Consider the following 20,684-nt stretch of genomic DNA (forward strand, 5'->3'; position numbering starts at 1 on the left):
TTGCTTTTGGGGAAGGCATAGGAAGGGAAAGGGGGAACTTCCACTGCAATTTGCTCTCAAGATTGCAGGTAGGAACTGATCTAGGCACAACTGGCTGCAGGGTTTCTTGGACTGGACCCTCTTGATGCCTCCCTGCCTCCTTGGGAGATGGTTGTGGACTTTGTTGGAGAGAAGAAGATGGCCTCTCTCTAAAAAAAGAAAAGAAAAAAGGGGGCCGTAAAAATGTGTTTTAATTTGGTTTTTATCTTATCCTTTATTTTAATGATTTCTGAATGTTTTAAATAGTCTGTTTTAACTTTCCCCCTCTTACAGTTTCATTGTTTTATTCGCTTTGTAAATTGCTTGTAAATATTGGCCCATCTCCAGATGTATCTCTCATAGGATTAACTGCTCCAAAGCTTTGCTCCTTAACATGAAACTGCTGATATTGATTCCTGATCTAGATGGTCATGATCTCCTGGGCCCACATCAAGGGGCTGGCGGGGAAGTGTGCTGTGGCCATCTATCTCCTGGTCATTGCCGAGCTCACCTGTAGGAGAATGGAGAACAAGCTCTCAATTGATATTAATGCTGCAGTGCAGTGGCTCAGAACACTCTATGGGGAATTTGGAAATGTGAGTTGTAATCGTGTTTTAGGGGATTTTCCTCTTTCTAGTTCCAACCCTCTCACAAATTGAATTATATTCAATAAAATGCAATGCATACTACTTGTATGATTTTTGGTTTTGCATTTTGAGGAGGATGCTGGGGAGCAGCGATTCAGAGTCTCTCTGAATGTAAGAACCCCTAAGAAACATGGTTCTGTTCATTAATCCTGCCTCAAAGAGGTTCGGGGCGGGGGGGGGGGAATGTTCCTATGAGGGACTAGTAGTGGAGGCATTAAAGCCAATTTTTCACCTCAGCAAAATCACCAGGAGGTGGCAGGAGAAGGAGCTGTAAGGCTGTTGTTGCTGTTGTTATTTATTAAATTTGTATTCTGCCTTTCATCCAAAGTTCCCTGGATGGTTCACAACAGAAAAATACAAAATGTCCGCTGGCCTCCTGCTTCCCTGCTCTGTCATGAAGCTCACTGGGTGACCTTGGGCCAGTCACAGTCTCCCAGCCTAATCTATTTTGTTGTGAGGATAAAATGATTTAGAATATGTAGCTCTGCTGATCTTTCAAGCCACATAGGTATTTAAATTTACTAAGCAATAGTAATGACAAAGCCCATGTAATGCAAGCTGAGGGGAATCTGCTCACCTCTCCAAGTAAGTGCTGAGGCAAGAGGGGATCCCCCAGCATCCCTTGCACACCCTTGCTCTTCCCAAGGCATCTGCATAGGCAGGAATGGTTGGCCTTAGGCACTTAGAGTTGGGCTGCTTCAGCAACTGATTGATCCTAGGATCTGTGGCGCCAGCCTTTTGTGTTGGTGTTAGGTGCGGGAGGACAACATTTTGCAAATGAAAATGCAAGACATAAAGGGCAAGTTTGAAATGCAACTTTTCTTTCCCTGGTGGCAGGCAGAGTGAAGCAAAATAATTAGAAGGGAGGGGGCAGGAACGGAAGGGCGCCAAGGAAACTTTACAGCACTAAAACCACATGGCAATATATGGAAATGTTGTCAATTACTGTAAAGCAAAGAAATCCAGGATTGAATTTTCCATAAAGTGTTTAATACAGTCTTTCTAGTGATCCTCAGAAAGAAGTCTCCGAAATGTCAGTGAACCAGAATTGATTTTGGATGTACCATATCCATTAAAGCAGGAACATTTTCTTTAAACTGCTTATTAATCTAACCTTGCCTTATAGGTTTTCCATGTGAATCCTTCCCTTCAGCCTTTACAAATCAGGGAAGTGTCACCCCTTGATTTACTGACAAAGCCGATGAGTGACATAATTTACCTCGCTTGAGATCAGTTCATCAAACTGAGGAGTGCTTTAGTGGCCATAAAAACCCAGGCATTAGATACAATTGCGCCTGTTTAAAATGCAAAAGGGGTAACCTACATTTTGAAAATGCGGTAAAAGAGAACAAGAAGCGATGCCAGGATGAAAATTTATGAGGCACGGAAAGCCTGCATATGAATTCAGCAATTGCTGTGTGGGGTGGAATTGGCTTGAAAACTCGGCTCCCGCTATCTAGTTTCCACAGGCTCTTTGTTGAAGAGGAGCATTGTTAATGGATACTTCCAAGCAAGAGGGGCTGAGATGTTAGCATTCAGGCTGGCAGTATTATCTGGCCTCATGCTGCATGGGTCTTTTTAAAACACACACATTTTCCCCTTAGCATCACACTGGGGTGTTGCAACAGGGCTGTCTTGTTAGCGATACTGTGTAATAGCGAGGAACAAGCCTCCCGACGTATCAAGTGGCAAAGGTAGGCAGAACACAGAAAAATGTGGATCTCACTGAGAAGAGATACTGAAACTCCTGGCCAGTTGGCTTTGACAGAAAGGGAAAGACTTCCACCATTTCCCTAAGGGGAAACTGCAGTGCTTCTCAAGTGCTCAGAACCTCCGATGTCGTATAAAGGTTCAAATTAAAATGCAAAGCTGGCTTTTCTCTAGTTAGTCAGGATTCCTCCATTTAGTCATGGAATACTTTCTGTCTACAGTTCCATCTTTATGACCAGGACAGCAAGATATGAATGGGAGATCTGGGTGTTGCTTCCATTTCATCTGCTTCCAGTGATGTTCTGCCTTCAGAGGCATATCTATCCCCCCTTACGCTGTTGACAAGGGGATGTATTGGTACCTCCAAAGCTGGGAAAGATCATGGACCAGAAACGCAAAATGTTTGCTTTTTGTCACCTTTTGTGCTCCATCAGTGACTTCCATTAGCCATCAGGCTTGGATTGGGCCTATTCTTCTCCTTCTCCTTCTCCTTCTCCTTCTCCTTCTCCTTCTCCTTCTCCTTCTCCTTCTCCTCCTTCATCTGTTGTCTGTCTGCCTGCCTTCCTCCTTCCCTCTGCTCACTGCTTTCCACTTCCACCTCCTCCCTCCCTCCTTTCTTTTTTCCTCCTCTTGCAACTCTCACCTGCTCTCTCCATCTTTCTTCCCTCCAAGCCCTACTGGGCACTCCCACTCCTCTAAAAGCACTGCTGGCTGACTGGGCAGCCACCCCTCCAGGGTTGCTGCAATGGCTCAGGGACTGGCCCCAAGGTCACACCCAGTGAGCTTCATGGCAGAGTGAGGATTTGGACACCTTGCAATGTAGCAATGTGTCAAAAAATGCATATACTAGGAAAATTTGCCAAAAGATGCATATATTATGGAAGATAACCTACAAAAAATAGGGGAAATTTGATTGCAAAAACATGTACATTGGGCAAAATTGCATACACTTAAATTGCCGGGGGCTGCAACATCTAGGCCAATATTTATTTGAACTGTCCTCCTTGCTTGCCACAGAAAAAACTGCCTCAGGTGAATCATGGAAGAAATCCTTCCTGTTTGGGTTCAGAAAGTGGTAGAAATGCCCAAGTTCAACCTCAATCAAGTTTCCAAATAATATTTATCAGATGTTCTATGGTGTGCTCAGGGCAGTTCAATTTCCTGTTATCTGTCAAAAGTGTTGCATCTTGGAAGGCAGTGCTTTGATAGCCTCTGTTGGCTGGGATGGGAGGCAGAACTATTCCTAGTGGCTTAACAGGAAGGACTCCTCTCTAAAAGGCTTCCTTGGAAACACAATGACACCACAGTGTGGCTCCTGTTTGACTACCCGCTTCCTTTTCAGTGGAAAAAGCCAATCTATTTATGTACATACAAAGTGGAGAGTTTCTTCTTCCTCTAATCACAGAAACTGAAGGCACTGGCATGTGTTTTTCTAAAAACATTTTCTCTCTCTCCCTGAGATGCCCAACCTTCAGACATAGTGGCAGGCTGAGCAGTCAGTGATATGTCACCCTTCACCTGAGTAGACAGGATACATTCTTCACAATTTGCTTCTTCCAGTTCTCAACAAACCTAATATATTGTTGCCAAGGTTCACTTTCATCGCCTGTTTCAGCCTCCAGAACTCTGCAGTGTGAAGGCTTCCAGAACGTGTAGGAACAAGAGTGCTTCTGAGTACATGCAGACTGCTTCCCCCTTTTCACTGGCACCTTTTCTCCTTAAGTGGCGAGTCTCACTTCCAAGCAGGTTTGAAGAAGAAGAAGAGTTTGGATTTGATATCCCACTTTATCACTACCCGCGGATGGCGCTGTGGGTAAAAGCCTCAGTGCCTAGGGCTTGCCGATCGGAAGGTCGGTGGTTCGAATCCCCGCGGCGGGGTGCGCTCCCGCTGCTCGGTCCCAGCGCCTGCCAACCTAGCAGTTCGAAAGCACCCCCGGGTGCAAGTAGATAAATAGGGACCGCTTACTGGCGGGAAGGTAAACGGCGTTTCCGTGTGCTGCGCTGGCTCGCCAGATGCAGCTTTGTCACGCTGGCCACGTGACCCAGAAGTGTCTCTGGACAGCGCTGGCCCCCGGCCTCTTGAGTGAGATGGGCGCACCAACCCCAGAGTCTGTCAAGACTGGCCCGTACGGGCAGGGGTACCTTTACCTTTACCTTTATCACTATCCGAAGGAGTCTCAAAGCGGCTAACATTCTCCTTTCCCTTCCTCCCCCACAACAAACACTCTGTGAGGTGAGTGGGGCTGAGAGACTTCAGAGAAGTGTGACTAGCCCAAGGTCACCCAGCAGCTGCATGTGGAGGAGCGGAGATGCGAACCCGGTTCACCAGATTACGAGACTACCACTCTTAACCACTACACCACACTGGCTCTCAAGAGAGGCTGTATCATCAGAGCTGTGCCATTGGTAAGGAGCTGTATTGGTGCCTCCCCTTGTCCCTTACACTCTTCTCGAGGAGATGTGTCCGCCATCCCATCTCCAGAAAAAAAGACATAATTGAGTCATCACAAACAACTCTTAAACTGGGCGTTTAACAACACAATAATAGAATAATAGAATTTTGGAGTTGGAAGAGACCCTGAGAGTCATCTAGTCCAACTCCCTGCAATGCAGGAATCTTTTTGCCCAACATGGGAGTTTGAACCCACAAGCCTGAGATTACTCCTAAGAAAGTGGGTACACAGCGTTGCAGCCTAAATCTGGGAAGCCAGAGACAGGAACGTCTGGCAATACCACACTTGCCTTTTCTTTACTTCCAACAAAGCGCCAATAGAAAGACACTAACCTGGAGGTTATGGCCCAGTGCACCCTTTACTTGGAAGTAAGCCCTGCTTAAGTCAAAGGTAAACATGCTGTGGCACATACACTGGAAATTGGTCCCGGCAGGAAAGAAACCAGGGGAAAGCAACTTGGCTGCACATCCAGCAAAATAAAAATGGGTTGAGTAAGTATCTTCAAGGAAGAAGAAGAAGAAGAGTTTGGATTTGGTATCCTCCCTTTAAGGAGTCTCAAAGCGGCTAACATTCTCCTTTCCCTTCCTCCCCCACAACAAACACTCTGTGAGGTGAATGGGGCTGAGAGACTTCAAAGAAGTGTGACTGGCCCAGAGTCACCCAGCAGCTGCATGTGGAGGAGTGGAGACTCGAACCCGGTTCCCCAGATTACGAGACTACCGCTCTTAACCACTACACCACACTGGCTCTCAGTGATTGGATGAGCAATGGTGGGGCCAAGGGATGGCAGAATGTGGTTGGGGAGATCAGTGGAAAGGTCTCTATGAACTGAAAGCAGAGACACTGTATGTACTTTTGTTGCCCAAGAAAATTTTCAATAAAAACATTTTTTTAAAAAAACCCAGCCTATATTACATATATCATAATGGATATGCTCTCACAGACTCTTTTGGACTCTGTCCAGTAATGTATTACTGAATATAAGTCTGACCAGTTAGGAATCTGGTTTGTGCATCCATACTGAACCCACAAAGGGAGTTTTCTCCCACTGCTGCAACTGACAGAGTGTTACCAAGTATGTCCTTTATGGGTGCTGTGCTCTTGCAAACAACTAAGGTGCATTTGCAGACCTGTGGGCTGCGACGGTACATCCACTTACCTAGGAGTAGGTCCCAATGAATTTACTGGAACTTACTCCTGAGTAGGCATGTGTACTGTTATATACACTAAACATGTCCAGATCTTGTGCTTTTGAAGAAAAAAACAAAGAAGCCTGTTATTTACTTAAGCCCAGAAACTGACCCAGGGTGTAATAGGAATTTTTAAAAAACATTTTTTTTTAAAAAAATGCCTGAGGTAAACAAGAGGCACCTCTCAAGGCCATCTAATATTTTAATGCATCACTGCTAATAACTTCCGTTATGCATCATCAAGATATGGGATGCATTAAGAAGAAGATTAGAAAAAGGAGCTAGGAAGCAAGATTCCATTTTAGATGCATGCATGGCGGCAGCGGGAGGCGGGAGGCGGGAGGAGAATTCCAGGAACCAAATCACTGACACATGGCAGCTGTCACTCCAACTTATATGATTAAGGCACAAAAATTACATGTTCTTGCAGTGGAAAATAGGGAGGATTGATAAGAGGAACAGCTGGAGTTCAGCTTTCTTATCTGTATTTTACATACATCCCCTTGCATTTCACCTTCCTCCTCAGAATCCCAAGGGTTTAAAAATTCTCAACCTCCACCCCAAGAATGTTTCTGTTTCTTACATGCAGTTGTGTTATTGGTGTGTGTGTGTGTGTGTGTGTGTGTGTGTGTGTGTGTAGCATCCTTCACCAACTTTCTGCCCTCCAAATGCTTTTGGACTACAACTCCCATCAGCCCCAGTCTGTGTGGGTTTGCTAGGGCTGATTAATGGGATTCAGGTGAGGGTCAGATGCCTGTCAATCCCAGCAGGTATATAAGAGGACGATGTGGCCTGCCCAGGCCATAGGTTGCACTGACTGGATATCCCCGCCTGTGCTCACTCTAGGGAAATAAGGAATGCTGCATTTGACAGTACACAGCGCCGGATTTAGATGAAGGGAGGCCCTAGGCTACTCCACTTGTGAGGCCCCTCCTCATCCCTCACCCTCACAACTAGAAGAAAATGGAAGAGTGTTATAAACAAAATTGAGTGAAGCCAAGTATGATGAAGGGTATTTAAAACTCTACAATTCACAATTTCTCCTCAAAAACACATAGGGTATTATTGTTAAATACCATGGTGATGGGCCGGGTCATCCTCTTATATACCTGCTGGAATTAACAAGGCATCTGACCCTCACCTGAATCTCATCGATTTCCTGTAGCTGCCTCTGAATAGTTATCATTTAACTCTGGGGGGAAAGAATTAGCATCATTAGTGCCACTTTGTTTTGTACGATTCCTTGCAAATGAAGGAAAACAACTTTTCTGCTTGAATATGTTGATAATATAATTTTGGTTACTGAGGACAAACAAGATTGTACAAAAACAAGATTGAGTGCAGGCCTGGCCAGGACGTAGGCATCCTGACTGTGACAAAGATGACCTGTGTGCGTGTTTGCTTGATTAACAGCTGTTGGGAACTTCAAGGTCCCTGCTCTCCCTTCTTATGGTCTTTGTACTGGACCTGGAGACTCCAATAGAGAGCATTCCATTTCAAGAAGGAGGGCAAGTGGGCACTCTATCAAATGACAGGGCAGGAGTTACATGGAGCAGGGCCTTTTCACTGGTGGTGCCCATTGTATGCCTCGCTCTTCCCAGGCCTGCTCTCTTTTGGCCTGTATTTTGGAGCTTTATAATTTAGGTAGACTTTGGAAGAACTGGTTGACAAGTCTTATCAGTTGCTGACGTATGAGCGGATTTTATTTGCTGCTATTCTGTGCTTCTGCTACACCAGGGTTTACACCAGTGTAATAGAGTTGACCAGGATGCCAGAAGGGATACAATTTATGAGCTTTCTCCAATTTTGGGAGAGGGGAGACTGCCCCCTGGGGAGCGGGAGGGCTGGCGAGGCCCCCTAGATTTAGAGGCCCTAGGCTTCAGCCTACTTAGCCAATACATAAATCCAGCACTGACTGTACCAGTGAATTAAAGGTAAAGGGACCCCTGACCATTAGGTCCAGTTGTGACCGACTCTGGGGTTGCAGTGCTCATCTCGCTTTATTGGCCGAGGGAGCTGGCGTACAGCTTCCGGGTCATGTGGCCAGCATGACTAAGCCACTTCTGGTGAACCAGAGCAGCGCACGGAAGCGCCATTTACCTTCCCACCGGAGCAGTACCTATTTATCTACTTGCACTTTGACGTGCTTTCAAACTGCTAGATTGGCAGGAGACCAGTGGATTACATCCCACATATAGTTCGCGCAGAGTGGAGAAATACCAGGGAAATCTGCTGGTTGTAAACTTAAGGTGTACTACTGCTTGGGAGCAAAGTCATTCTGAGTACAGGCTTTCCTGTGGCCATTATGGAGGTATGAGGTTAACACTAACACCAGCTCACTGGAGAAAAAAAGAGGAAGGAGGTAAAGCCTTAGAAACAACCCGTATGCCAACAGTTGCTTAAGAAGGAATAGGCAAGGGAGTATCGGTTGCCTTTCTGTCTATTGCCCCCACAGTTCAGGTAAGGTATTACAAGCATTGCTGCTTTACTCCCAACACCAGTATGAGAAAGGGTTAGGGATTTCTGCTTCTGCTTCCAGATAGCTCTATCTTGGCCTGTGCATTTTACTACTCTTCTCCTGCAAACCCTATTCTCCAATTGCAAAGCACAGCTGGTTTCTGGGCCTGTTACTTTTCTGGAAAATTCAGATAGACTTTGCACCAAGTGAAGATATGGAAAACAATTTCCTCCAGAGAGATCCCTGTTTGGGATTAGTGCATAATTTTAACCCAGTATGTATAGCTTTCACAGACATCTCTAGAAACAAAGGAAAAAAAAATCAACTCTATAAACCCATTATTTTAAAAAGCTGCATGACTTGTCATCTCTATAACGGAATCAACAATGGGCAGAACTGCGAGCTTAGTATCCAAGCTAGGAGGACACTGCAGTCCAGCATTATACATCTCCCTTGGCTATATAACAGAACCTTATCTGGTGGAACTCACACAAGCACAGCCTGGAACATCCATCAGTTTATTTCAGCCCTTTGATAAATAGTTCTTTCAAAGTTTAGGCAGAACCCTTTGCTTCTGCTTTGCCAAGTCCTTTAATTTTTAAAATCAGTTGGCCAAGGTGCATTGATTAGGCCCATCTGCCCTGGAGATAAAGAGCCAGGACACCCTTGTTTTTCCTCTTTATTCAGCCTTTGGGCTCATTCAGTTAGTCACATGCAGACAAAGATACAGATGGGAGAATTAATCCAAGCCAGTGCCCAAAGACTGAATGAACTGGGCATGGCACCCAGGAACAGGGCTCAGGAACTGTGCCTCGGGGCAAATGGCAAGCCTACTATCAAGACAGGGGGAGATTATGGTAACTTGCAGATCAGGGATGGGGAGACCTGTGTTTTTGGACTACAGCTTTCATCATTCCTGACCATTGGCCATGCTAGCTGCATGGGCTGATGGGAGCTGGAGTACCACTACGTCTGAAGAACTGCCACAGGTACCAATTGTCTGTTGGAAACCACGCTTGAGGCTGACTATGCAACATTATTTTCTGTATCCATGGCCTGGTCTGCATGTCACGCTAAGCCAAGCCATGGCTTAGCATGAACATAAGAACCTAAGGAGAGCTTGCTGGATCATGCACCAAGTTGACTGAGCACATCATCTGAAACCTGGACTTGTGGTTTGGCTCTCTCCTGACTACCCATGAGCTTGAACCAAGGTTTTAGGCTCATGGTTCATTAAGGAGGACTAAAGCATGAGCCAAGGTGTGGCAATGGCTTAACTCAGCATGGTAGCAGAATGGCTGAGAAGAGGCAGAGCAGCCACCATTTCTTTTCTCAGAGCCTGTCCACTTGTGCATCTAGCATGATTTGCAAACCAGGTCACAGAAAGGAGATTTTCTGGAGCCAGTTAGAAGCAGCATTAAGCTGGAATGAGCAACATTTCAAATGGGATACTGCTGGCCCAGGCCACCTTCTGGAATAGAGAGAGTGGGAGAGGATAACTTCTTGGTCCCTGCTGGCACTTCCTATGCACAGGCAGACAGGAAGAAGCAACAGGGTTTGGCAATTGACTGGCAGCAGGAGGGACAGACAGGATGAGTCATAATCATCAGGCCCATTGAGATGCCAAGCAGAGTGGAGTAACTGCTGCTTATAGCATTGATGGGTCCCAGAACATCTGGGAGGAAACGAGTCAGACCTATGGTTCCCAGCATGCATAAGAGAACTGACATGATGAGATCCCAGGGACAAGGAACAGCACCAAAATGGGATTTGTGCCCTATCTGGTTATAATTCCAAATCAGACAGCTGGAAACACCAAAGAAGAAAGCAAAGGGGAGCAAAACACTAATCCAGTCTTCACCTTTTCAAAACAGGCAAGGGATCATTGCAGGGAGGGGGCAGGCTTACACACTGCCAAGGAAAATCTGTTGATCCCATGAGCTTAGTTTAGATCCCAGATGTACATGTGTGCAATTAAGGTTTGTTTTTGCCCTGACAAGCATCACTTTACAGTTCTTTACAATGTATTGCAATTGCTATTTTACCACCCATTCATTCAGTTTGGAGACGTCCTTCTGGAGCTCATCACAATCTCTTTTTGTCTGACTTATGTCATAAAAAGAGTCACTAGGGCCACGCTGCATATACTCCAGGATTGTGGTGGGCTATTCTTAAAAGAAAGTGTTCAAATATTCCCTTGGTTGATGTCATATTTCTGTCTGGCTTGTGCTCTTTTTGCCTTTTGGAAGTACTCCCATAACAGATCCTAGCCAATCAGGGATCCAAAAGCAAACAGGGTGATGCCACATTGCTACATAGATTTGGCTCTGCTATGTAAATGAATATATAATGTACATGAATGTCACTGAGGAAAACAAAATCAGTTGAGAATGAATTCCAGAAAGGCCAATATAAATAAACTGATGAGTATTTCGGCAAGTGGCGCTGCAAAAAAATCACCAACAGTACTGAAAATGTTCATGAAGTCGATTTGGAGTCGATTTGGCTCAGCCCCAGTAAGCATTTATTTCTCCACCAGTTCTGTTTTGTTGCTAGGGAAAGTTTCTTTTTAGAGGACAGAGAGAAGCTGTTCTATCAGAGTGTCCCTGCGCACGCACGCACACACAACACACCCTTTCTCCTGGGGAACACTGTGATTGAAATGGGTCACAGTGCCTTCCCAGAGCAGGTAACCAGAACCCATTTCCTCTCCCCTCCCTCCCCTCCTGGGATCTGTCCCAGCTCCTCTTCACATGCTTGGCAAACCCGGCATTAAATGTCCTGAAGCTGTGAATTAAGTGGCAAGATGCTGGTGCTGATGCATCTAACGATGCTCTTATCTGGAGACATCAGCCGAGAGCCAGCTTTGCCGGAGAGTTTCAAGCCATTAAACTCAGGCTTCCTTCCATTATCGGGTTAGCATTGTTGATTAGAAACAGCCTCTTCTTTTCCTCCTGACTAGCTGAGCTGTTTAATGATAGGCCTGCTTTCTCTGCTTCATTTAGCCGTGGGGACAGGAACAGGCGATGTGTTCCAGTAACCCTTGCCTGACTGGCTCTGTTTGCCAGATGAACTCCAGGACAGTTTTTCTCACAGCCTGGGGCTGAATGGGAATTTCTGGCCTCGATCACAGACCCTGCCTGGTGGTCCCACAAGAAGCAGTGAACACCTTTTCCAATGCTCAGGAAACCCTTCCCTCTGATGAAGCTAATATCTCTTGGCTGTGATTTTGGTTTAAGTTTTTTGTGTGGATAAGTGATCACCCTGTAGATTTTGTAATGGTGGCAGGAAAAAAAAAATGAAGGTAGAGAATTTGGGAAGATGAAGCTTTTTCATTGGAATTTCTGCTCTACACACACCTCAGGCTGGTTTCATTAATAAACCAACTGTAAGGCCCAACATACGCGGGTGGCGCTGTGGGTTAAACCACAGAGCCTAGGACTTGCCGATCAGAAGGTCGGCGGTTCGAATCCCCGCAACGGGGTGAGCTCCCATTGCTCAGTCCCTGCTCCTGCCAACCTAGCAGTTTGAAGGCACGCCAAAGTGCAAGTAGATAAATAGGTACTTCTCCGGCGGGAAGGTAAACGGCGTTTCCGTGCGCTGCTCTGGTTCGCCAGAAGCGGCTTAGTCATTCTGGCCACATGACCCGGAAGCTGTATGCCAGCTCCCTCAGCCAATAAAGCGAGATGAGCGCCGCAACCCCAGAGTCAGCCACGACTGGACCTAATGGTCAGGGGTCCCTTTACCTTTTAAGGCCCAGCATGGTGTGTATACCTGAGGAAACTTTGCAGAATCTTCTAGAAGGTGTAGGTCTTTGGCTAGAAAGTGTGAAAAACAAACACTGTTCAGACACTAACTGGAGCGGTCTGAGAAGTAGTCACCCGAACAGCAGCTGGGCACTCCCAAAATGCAAGCTTCCTACAAATATCCTCAGCAATGGCCCAGTTCTCTCCAAGTGGACTGACATAGTTGTGCATCCTCCCTCCCTGCAAAACCACCCACGCTGTTTCTTTCCTCCTGCCCCTCTCTGAATGCTGGATTTAGCATCCAACTTCTTCAGGTCAAGTTCTGTCACTGGGAAAAAACACCCAGCATTAGTTACGGCTGTGAGCAAAGTGTAGAAGCCACACCCTGGGCTCCCGCCTCCATCCCTGCTGCTGCCAGCAGGCTGCCCCTCCCTGAGGAATCAATTCCGCGTTTGTGGACTAGAAGGGAAGCATCAGCGCTGCTCAGGTATTTAATGCAAGTGGTTCCCCCCCTTCTTCTTCAGTGTAGGAGCCCTGGGAAGATTTTGTGTGCAGTGACCTGTAATCTTGTTACTTTCTGCCAACCTGCTAGGAGCAGGAGTTTTTGTTTTCACACACGGGAGCTTAATAGAAAAGCAAGCACTGGTGGGGCCGAGATTTTGCTAAACTCTTTTTCATTTTTGTAACGCTCGACTGAGCTCTTTTTATCTTGTTGAAGTGGGTGGATTGTTGAAAGTCTGAGTGTCTCCCCCCCCCTTCACCCACAATTTTGCCTGCTCACAAAGACATCTTAGCACAGAAAGTTTCACATCCACTAACAAAAACATCCCCTGAGATATTGTTTTGAAGTTTGCTTTCCAGCAGAACTCGATTGAACATAAGAAAAGCATGCTGGATCAGGCCGGTGACCCATCTAGTACAGCATCTTCTTCTCACAGTGGCCAATCAAACACCTGGTATTACAAACCCACAAATAGGATTCGAGCACATGCAGAGAGCATAGCCATCACAGCTAGTAGTAATTAGTAGCCCTCTCCTCCATGAATTTGACCAATCCTCTTTGAAATCCATCTAAGCTGGTGACCATCACTGCCTTCTATGAGAGCGACTTCCATAGTTTAGCTATGAGTGTGTGAAGAAGTCTTTTCTTTTACCTCTGTTGAATCTCCCAAAATTCAGCTTCGTTGGGTGCCCACAAGTGCTACTGTTACGAAAGAGGGAGAACATTTTATCTCTAGCCACAGTTTTCTTCTATCCCTCCTTCCCTCTAACCTCTGCTGTTCCTTAAACCACCATTTCCCTCTGTGTCCCTCCTTTCCTAAGTGGCCTTTGCCCCCCACCCTGACTTCAGGCAAGTCAAGGATTTTTATGTGGCACTACAAATGCTCCAGTTGGGCTGCGTGATGATAGCCTTACATTTTCATGTATATAGGAGGATATATTTTTACATGAATGTTATTTTGTATTTGTTTTTCACTATTTTATATTGATTTCGCACTATGCTGTCATTTTCTTAACTTTATCATTGGTCCCTGCCTTGAATACTTCGTAGAATGGTGAGACATCCATAGCAGCCTCTGACTGACCAGAAATAGCAAATAAGCTCTCTTTCTTTCTGCAGTTTGAATGTTTGTTCTCATTCCAGCTCAATCCCAGTTCTCCTGGTCAGATGAGTTCCTTTGCTTATTGCAGCAGCAATGGTGGACCACACCCCCGACTCTGCTTGTGTCCAGCTCTGATTGGCTATCTTTTTGGGTGTTTGTTTTGCAAAGCTTGGTGAAGGCAGTGAGGGGGGTGGGGTCCGGCCTGCCAGTCACTCTGCTAAATCACACTCTGTGAATTCTTGTCTTTCCAGTTGCCGTACCAGGCTAATTCAAAATCTTTTCATACAAACTACACATTTGGCATGGTAATTTCCAGTTGCTGTTGAGAGCCAAACCTACACACAAAGGGAGAAAAGGTTTTTATTTATTTTAAAAAACAGCATTTTATACTGCCTGACTATGATTTTATGAGGCTTCATTGAAGCATATCAAAGGGCCTCTTCTAGGAAAATATATCTACCTCTATCGATACATATTTTTTAAAGTATTGTGCAGCTTTATTTTTCTCTTCACAAAACAGAGAGACAGGCTGCCGTTGGCATCATGCCAGCACTCAGCCAGCTGTAAAGTTGGCAAGTGAATTAATTTTTAGTGCTTCCATGTGTTTTCCATTGTGTCCACTCATTGCCCATGGCAACCACCCAAGAATTGTGAAACGTATTTTCCTACCCTGCCACTGCAAAATACTTCTGACTGACCACGACAGAGTAGGATCATGCCAGGAAGGTCAAGTGGCCCTCTCCTGTCATGAAATGTTGTTTGACCTACTAGCTATATGTGTGGGGTTAGAATGCATTGCATGAGAATAAGAGAGAACCAGGTTCAAATCCTGATGGAACCACGAAGCTCACTGGGTGACCTTGGGCCAGTCATTATCTGTCAGCTTACTTTGCAGGACTGTTGTGTAGAGAAAGCAGGTGGGGTGGTAAACTGCTGTAGCCCCTTGGAGGTGTGGGGCGGGGCTCAAATTGAAATACAAAAATAAAAGGTACATGCAGGCTTTTATTCAGCTGGAGCTCACTGGAGTTCAGCTCCGGCACCTCTTAGGTGGACACCGTTGCCATTCTAAGAGAAGAAGGGAGAAGTTCATGGTGAGCTCTGGCACCTCTTTTTCTAGAAAAATAACACTGGGCACATGTAAATGTAAATGTTACATGTTATGTGTCACCTGCATGTATTCTGATTCACATCTTCACTTCTTTAATTAGATTGGGAACTTGTCTGTTCTGGTTTTAATTTTGGAAAAGCACCTCATGGTTTGGAGTATTTTAAATAATAACCCCCTTATTCATTTATTTTATTTAGTTCTCACAGAGTGACCCAAAGCAATTTACATGAAAGCCAACTAGAACATCCAATAAAAAAATCTAAAAGCACAGTTAAAAGAGCTAAAACAGATCAGGATTTACTGACCCCCAATCACCAAAAGAAGCCACATGCCACCCTTCAAATTAAGGGCCAAAAGTCTGGGTAAAGAGAAAAGTCTTTGCTTTGTTGAAAAATGGATAAAGGCATGCCTCCCTGGAGAGAGCATTCCACACATTGGGAGCCATCACTGAAAAGACCTGATCTCATGTTGCCACCCTCTGAACCTCACAAGCTGGGGACACATGAGGAAGGGTCTCAGGTGATGATTGCAGGATCTGGGTTGGTTCATGTGAGGAGAGGCGGTCTCTGAGGTATTGGGGTCCTGAGCTGCATAAGGCTTTATTGGTCAAAACAAGCCCTCTGGATTGAGCCTAGAAACAAATTGCCATGGAGTGCAGTCATGCCAGAATTGGTGTTATATGTTCAGACCCTCTTGCCATGATAAAATCTGGCCACCAGATTCTGCATCATCTGTAGTTTCTAAACCATCTTCAAAGGCACCATGACATATAACTCATTGCAGTGGTCCAACCTAGATGTTACCTAAGTTGTGGTTATTTCATTCACAGAACATCTCCATGAGGTTGAGTGAGCATCCCTCACCCAGCAAGCTTCATAGCTCTGAGGACTTTCATCTCAGGCCTCCCTGCTCCAAGATCTCTATTGCTATGCTGGATTTACTTGCAGGGCACTTGGATGGAGGTCTAAGAGTCATGGTATTGATAGCACATGCATTATCTTAAAGCACCTGGGAGAGGCGGCAGCTTGGGATTCAACTGGCTCTTCCTATGCTCTTAAAGAGGCCACTACAAGGTACTGGTAATGTCAGGCATGAGCCAGCTCCCAGTGAAGGTTTCCAGCCAACAGAAGAAAGCAGCCAGGAACAGAGAGAGTTAACTTTCATGCAGGATGAACAACAGCTTGTGGGGTGTGAAACACAGAGCAGTCAGATACAACATTCCTAGATTGGACATGTTTAGACATGAAGATTGATGTTTGTCCAGCCAGTAGATAAACTTCCTGTTTCCTCCTGGGCTGGGACAAACTTCCTCTGCATGTGACCAGAGATGGGCATGACCTCACCTGTGCAGGTAACAAAAGCACAGGGCTGGCCACCACATATCTCTCTTCTTCATTTTGCTTTCGTCATAGAAGCATCAGCCTGAGATGCTCTCTTGGCTTCCAACCAAAGGGGAATGTTACTCTGCTAAATTATAGAACTTGTTAATGCAAGTTGGAAAGGATATAATTAAACAATATATCCTCTCCTGCCTCCCTGAACATTCCCACACAGGTAGTGCCAACTCCCCCACCCCTTGGAATGCTGGGGGATAAGGGAACGGCTGAGAGGAGGCTGGAACCCAGCCAAAGCTCTTGGGAAGTTCAAACAGGAGTGAATGGAGAAATAAGTAGTTTGTCAGAAAGGGAGGAGGGGCAACCTGATCCAATCCTTCCTCAAAGTCGACTAAGGAGAGGGCTGTTAGACCAGAAACAAAGCAAGAGATGTAAGACGCAAAAGTTCTCTATCTTCTGTAGAAACCGGAAGGCGTCTTCAGAAGGGTCATCTTGATTGATGATGTCAGAGGATGTGTTAAAGCTGTCTGGAGCTGTTTGTTTTGACAATAAACCATCCTTTTTAATTAGCTACGCTTACTGTGTTGCTGGGAACCTGGACTCCTGACAGGTAATCCCATACCCCTTGCTCTAGCTGACACGCAGACATGGGATGGCAGGAAGGAACAAGACTAGGACAAATCCCACAGGGCTACTAGGTTGGTGATGGAGCAGAGGACCACCCTATTGTTAGAAAGGCTCTGTAATTTCTGATGATATTACAAAGAATGGGAACATAATTAATTTATTAATTCATTGGTGCTGACCTTTAAAGCCTAAACAGCCTCGGTCCTGTATACCCGAAGGAGCGTCTCCACCCCCATCATTCAGCCCAGACACTGAGGTCCAGCACCCAGGGCCTTCTGGCAGTTCCCTTGCTGTGAGAAGTGAGGTTACAGGGAACCAGGCAGAGGGTCGTCTTGGTGTTGCCCTCACAGTGGAATGCCCTCCCATCAGATGTCAAGGAAATAAACAACTACAGTGGTACCTTGGGTTAAGAACTTAATTCATTCTGGAGATCTGTTCTTAACCTGAAACTGTTCTTAACCTGAAGCACCACTTTAGCTAATGGGGCCTCCTGCTGCCGCTGCACCGCCGCTGCACAATTTCTGTTCTCTCTTTTTTTTTTTAAGATATTTATTAAAGATTTTTTGATTACCATACAAATAAAGAAAGAAACAAAATAACACATATCATTACATATTTTCTTAACTTCTTTGGACTCCCTCACATCTCCCACTCCTGCGTTCCTGATTTATAAATATCTAACCAGCAATTTATCCCCTTATTTCCATTCTTATTATCTATTTTTCCAATATTATATCTCTATTTTTAGATAACTTTTGTTCAAATCTATAAAATTTAAATTTAGCCTGATAATTATCCAAAATTTATCTTTTCTTCAATTTAGCTTATCTTCATACTTCAATTCATCTAGCTTAATGGTGCCAAATTACATTCCAGTCTAGCATCCTTCTTAACATTCATACAATTTACAATGTTTCTGTAGGTAGGTCTTGAATTCCTTCCAGTCTTCTTCTACCGTCTCCTCTCCCAGGTCTCGGATTCTGCCAGTCATCTCAGCCAGTTCCATATAATCTATCAGTTGCATCTGCCATTCTTCCAGTGTGGGTAAATCTTGGGTTTTCCAGTGCTTGGCAACGAGTATCCTTGCTGCTGTTGTTGCATACATAAAAAATGTTCGATCCTTCTTTAACACCCTCTGGCCGACGATACCCAGAAGGAAGGCCTCTGGTTTCTTAGGAAAGGTATACTTGAATACCTTTTTCAGCTCATTGTATATCATTTCCCAGAAAGCCTTCACTCTAGGGCAGGTCCACCAGAGGTGAAAGAAAGTTCCTTCATTTTCTTTACATTTCCAGCACTTATTATCAGACAAGTGGTATATTTTTGCAAGTTTGACTGGGGTCATGTACCATCTATATATCATTTTCATAACATTTTCTTTCAAAGCATTACATGCAGTGAAATTCAGCCCAACGGACCACAACCTTTCCCAGTCTTCAAACATGATATTGTACCCAATGTCCTGTGCCCACTTTATCATAGCCGATTTAACCGTTTCATCTTGTGTGTTCCATTTTAACAGCAAGTTATACATTCTTGAAAGTACCTTAGTCTTAGGTTCTAACAATTCTGTTTCCAACTTCGATTTTTCCACCTGGAATCCTAACTTTTTATCAAGTTTGAAAACTTCTTTAATCTGAGCGTAATGTAACCAATCTCGCACTTTGTCTCTCATTTTTTCCATACTCTGCAATTTCCAGTTATCTCCATCTTTTTCTAATATTTCCCAATACTTCGGCCAATTGGCCTCCATATTGAGTCTTTTGCGGGCCTTAGCTTCCAATGGTGAGAGCCACCTTGGAGTTTTATTTTCCAATAAGTCTTTGTATTTTGTCCAGACATTAAACACTGCTTTTCTGACAATATGGTTCTTGAAAGCCCTATTAATCTTAACCTTGTCATACCATAGATATGCATGCCAACCAAAAGCGTTATCAAAACCTTCCAAATCCAGTACATCAGTGTTTTCGAGAAGCAGCCAGTCTTTTAGCCAGCAGAAAGCTGCTGATTCGTAGTACAACCTTAAGTCTGGCAGGGCAAAGCCCCCTCTTTCTTTCGCATCAGTTAATATCTTAAACTTAATTCTGGGCTTTTTGCCCTGCCAGACAAATTTGGAAATATCTCTCTGCCACTTCCCAAAGCACTCCGTTCTGTCCACAATCTGCAAAGTTTGAAACAAAAACAACATTTTTGGCAATACATTCATCTTTATAGCAGCAATCCGGCCTAACAATGAAAGTTTCAATCTTGACCAACCTTTTAAATCTCTCTTAATTTCTGACCAGCATTTCTCGTAATTATCCTTAAATAAACTCAAATTTTTTGCTGTTATGTTCACCCCTAGGTACTTTACTTTTTTGACCACGTTTAACTCTGTCTCTTTCTGAAACCTTTCTGACTCTGTAACTGTTAAATTTTTTTCCAGTACCTTGGTTTTTTGCTTGTTTAATTTGAATCCCGCCACCTGACCAAACTCCTGAATCAATTGTAATACCCTTTTCGTACTAGATTCTGGCTCCTGTAAAGTCAAAACCAGGTCATCTGCAAAGGCTTTAAGTTTGTACTGTTTCGCTCCGACCTGAATTCCTTCAACCAACCGGTCTCCTCTAATCATGTTCAAGAGCACCTCCAGGACCGAGATAAATAACAGGGGAGAGATAGGGCAGCCTTGTCGTGTTCCTTTTTCAATATTAAACTCTTCTGTCACCACATTATTAACTATCAATTTAGCCTTTTGTTCTGAATAGATTGCATCTATCCCATTTTCAAAACCCTTTCCCACTCCCATCCCTTCCAAATTTTTCTTCATAAATTTCCAAGAGATGTTATCAAAGGCCTTCTCTGCATCTATAAAAATTAACACAGCTTTTGTATTGATATTTGTTTGTAGAAGTTCCAAAATATCAATAATGTTCCTTGTGTTAGCAAACAAATGTCTACCTGGGAGAAAGCCTGCTTGGTCCTTATGAATTACTTCATTTAAAACTTTTTTTAAGTCTGCTTGCTAAAATGTCTGCAAATATTTTGTAATCCACATTTAAAAGGGAGATGGGACGGTAGTTCTTGAGTTGTGTCTTTTCCGTTTCCAATTTAGGTATCAATGTGATGAAAGCTTCTTTCCACGATTCTGGCGCCTTCTTCCCCTCCAAAATTTCGTTGCCAACCTCCATCAATGGATGTATCAAATAGTCTTTCAGTATCTTATAGTACTTGGCAGTGAGCCCGTCTGGCCCTGGAGATTTGCCCAGTTGCATATTCTGAATGGCTTGTTCAATCTCTTGTCGTGTTATTTTACAGTTCAGGATTGATCTATTTTCCTGTGATAATTTTGGTAATCCATTCTTTATCAAAAATTGCTCTATTTCCACCTCATTTTGCGGCCCTTGAGTATACAGTTGTTTAAAATATCTCTGGAAACACTTTCTAATCTCTATAGGGTTCTGAATGTTTCTTCTTTCAATCTCTAAATTTGTGACTGTATTTAGTTTTTGTCTCTTCTTCAACTGCCATGCTAGCAGTTTTCCACATTTATCTGCCGATTCAAATGTTCTTTGTTTCATTAATTTGACTTTCCACTCTATTTCCTGGTTTATCAATTTAGAGTATTGTGCTTGATAGAGTTTAATTTCTCTCAGAATCAGTTGTGACTTCGGTTTTAATCTTAGCTTCTTCTCACATTCTTTAATTTTCTCCAAAATCTTGTCTTTTTTCTCATTTTGTATCCTTTTCTTTACAGCATTCTGTTGTATCAAGAACCCCCTCATCACAGCCTTACTTGCGTCCCAGATA

At 44.3% G+C, this 20,684-nt stretch overlaps 1 long non-coding RNA gene across 2 annotated transcripts in view; it reads right to left on the minus strand.

Moving 5' to 3' along the window:
• Positions 1 to 264: 264 nt before the first annotated feature.
• Positions 265 to 20,684, minus strand: part of LOC307222922 — a 70,345-nt gene continuing 49,925 nt past the window's right edge. The window contains exons 2-3 of one of the 2 annotated variants that reach the window (XR_013841906.1): positions 5,988 to 6,076; positions 265 to 529 (exon numbers count right to left, since the gene is read on the minus strand). This is a non-coding gene — a long non-coding RNA (uncharacterized lncRNA). The remainder of the gene's footprint in view (positions 530 to 5,987; positions 6,077 to 20,684) is intronic. The other variant, XR_013841907.1, reaches the window with a different exon arrangement.

Source organism: Podarcis cretensis, assembly GCF_951804945.1.
Source record: "Podarcis cretensis genome assembly, chromosome: 8".
Lineage (NCBI taxonomy): Eukaryota > Metazoa > Chordata > Lepidosauria > Squamata > Lacertidae > Podarcis > Podarcis cretensis.